The sequence below is a fragment of the Asparagus officinalis genome, chromosome 5 (assembly GCF_001876935.1).
Source record: "Asparagus officinalis chromosome 5, Aspof.V1, whole genome shotgun sequence".
Taxonomy (NCBI): Eukaryota; Viridiplantae; Streptophyta; class Magnoliopsida; order Asparagales; family Asparagaceae; genus Asparagus; species Asparagus officinalis.
This window is the reverse complement of record NC_033798.1, coordinates 27,097,532-27,100,423: the sequence shown is the minus strand read 5'-3', so window position 1 is coordinate 27,100,423 and position 2,892 is coordinate 27,097,532. Positions and strand designations below refer to the sequence as shown.

The 2,892-nt window shown below is 36.4% G+C and overlaps 1 long non-coding RNA gene across 1 annotated transcript; it reads left to right on the top strand.

Moving 5' to 3' along the window:
- LOC109843610 lies at nt 1,050-1,729 on the top strand. Its single transcript, XR_002247734.1, has 3 exons — nt 1,050-1,157; nt 1,318-1,534; nt 1,640-1,729. It is a non-coding gene; the product is annotated as an uncharacterized LOC109843610 (long non-coding RNA).

Below are 2,892 nucleotides of genomic sequence, written 5' to 3'. Positions count from 1 at the left end.
GTTGATGTTTTGCTTATCAGAAGGTGTAGTATTTGAAGCTTACATATATTGTGTATATTGATTTAAACAAGATTTTGTGTGGACTTATCACCGCGCTATATGAGACGGAGGGTGTGTGATAAGGTGTCGGATTCTTGGTCATCAGACATTGTATTTGTGTTTAAGCTTGATATTTTTAACAGCTTGAGATTTGAACAAGATTTTTGTGGAATTTATCACCCTATTGAAGAGGTATTAGTAAAGTTGGTTTTCGATCATGCAAAGGTGTAGTGTTTAGAACATTGATTTTTAGCGGTGCAGGCGGAGGTTCAGCGGTCGGAGCTCGCGGTGTTTTGGTCGGGGGTTGGGTTCGTGGCTGAGGAGGAAATGGAGGAGAGAGTTGAGCTGGTTGGGGAGTTGATGAAGGAGAGTGTAGAGAAAAGAGGATGAGCTGGGGGTTAAAAGAGTGATTTGAGAGAGAGAGAGAGAGACAGAGAGGACGTTGATTGGTTGAGTGTGAGAGATTTGTTGGATTAGAGAGAGAGTGTCAGAGAGAGAGAGAGGGAGATTCAGTGTGGGATTGGAGAGAGAGAAGAACGGCGGAGAAATTAATGAGGAAGATTTTGCGGGATAGGGTGGTTGGGAGGATGTGGGTTGAGAGCTGGGGGAAAAATACTAGGCGGAGGGGTATACAGAGTGAACACCGGTGAGAGGAAAAAACATAGGGAAAAATACCCCTTTAAATAATTTAAAAATATCATAAAATTTATTCCAAATAAATATTAAAATTTTATGGTCAAAATAATAGTAACAATAATAATATAATATAATACCGTATTTTTAAATCGTAGAAAATTCTAGAGAAATTGGGAAAATACAAATATTCTTTTTAGAAAAATAATATTTAATATTTAAATACTAGAAAATTATTTAAACCCGTATTAGAAATTTACGGTCATTACACATTGAATCTGAATACATGAGATACAATATCTTCTCTGACTACTATTACTCTTTAACCTACTGAACTATTTTCCTCTTTCCTATTTTACACAGAAATTCTTTAAAGAATGAGTTGACTCTACTAGAAAAGGTGTAGCATACCTATGTCAGTGCAGTTTGTAGGAGTTGTTACCCAAAATATACCGATGATGATTGTTTCAGAGTATTCTATGAATGTAAGTTTTACTTTTGCTTTTCTTATTCGAATAGAGATTCATAGCAGTATAAATTATGCTCATTAGGCATTAGGAATGGCGGGACTTTCTTTTAGTCATTTCACCTTTCCATTTTCCTGTTTCATTTCTAATGAAAATTTGCTTCGGTTTTGGCATGGAGAACTCCAACTCTAAACCACTCCCATTGATCCAGGCCTCAAGTTGAGGAAGGATGAAGGAAAGCCTCTGGATGATGTGACCGAGTACTGAAGAATGGTTGGCAGCCTACTGTATCTAACAATTACCCGCCCAGATATTACTTATTCAGTAGGCGTAATTTCTCAGTTCATGAAGCGACCTTGTGTTGGTCATATGGCTGCTGCAAAACGTATATTGAGGTATGTGAAAGGAACTTTGAATTATGGCTTACTTTATCAAAACAAAGGGATTAATTCTCTGCAATGCTATGTCGATGCTGATTGGGACGTGAATGTAAATGATAGATGCTCAACCACAGGCTACTGTTTTAATATTGGCTCAGCAGTTATATCTTGGTGTAGTAAGAAGCAAGCTACAGTGGCGTTATCAATCACAGAGGTTGAATATGTTGCAGCCACTTTAGCTTCTCAGGAGTGTATCTGGCTTACAAGACTTCTTCAAGATGTTAATGAAGTTTCAAAGTTTCCAATTCCTATTTTTTGTGATAATGAAAGCGTCATCAGACTTGCTGAAAATCCGGTGTTTCACTTGAGTGCGAGAGAGAGAAAAAGATAGATTGAGAGAGATTGGAGAGAGAGTAAAAACGGCGGAGAATTTAATGAGGGAGAGAGCGTGGGATAGGGTGGTTGGGAGGATGTGGGTTGAGAGCTGGGGGAAAAATACTAGGCGGAGGGGTATACAGAGTGAACACCGGTGAGAGGAAAAAACACAGGGAAAAATACCCCTTTAAATAATTTAAAAATATCATAAAATTTATTCCAAATAAATATTAAAATTTTATGGTCAAAATAATAGTAACAATAATAATATAATATAATACCGTATTTTTAAATCGTAGAAAATTCTAGAGAAATTGGGAAAATACAAATATTCTTTTTAGAAAAATAATATTTAATATTTAAATACTAGAAAATTATTTAAACCCGTATTAGAAATTTACGGTCATTACACATTGAATCTGAATACATGAGATACAATATCTTCTCTGACTACTATTACTCTTTAACCTACTGAACTATTTTCCTCTTTCCTATTTTACACAGAAATTCTTTAAAGAATGAGTTGACTCTACTAGAAAAGGTGTAGCATACCTATGTCAGTGCAGTTTGTAGGAGTTGTTACCCAAAATATACCGATGATGATTGTTTCAGAGTATTCTATGAATGTAAGTTTTACTTTTGCTTTTCTTATTCGAATAGAGATTCATAGCAGTATAAATTATGCTCATTAGGCATTAGGAATGGCGGGACTTTCTTTTAGTCATTTCACCTTTCCATTTTCCTGTTTCATTTCTAATGAAAATTTGCTTCGGTTTTGGCATGGAGAACTCCAACTCTAAACCACTCCCATTGATCCAGGCCTCAAGTTGAGGAAGGATGAAGGAAAGCCTCTGGATGATGTGACCGAGTACTGAAGAATGGTTGGCAGCCTACTGTATCTAACAATTACCCGCCCAGATATTACTTATTCAGTAGGCGTAATTTCTCAGTTCATGAAGCGACCTTGTGTTGGTCATATGGCTGCTGCAAAACGTATA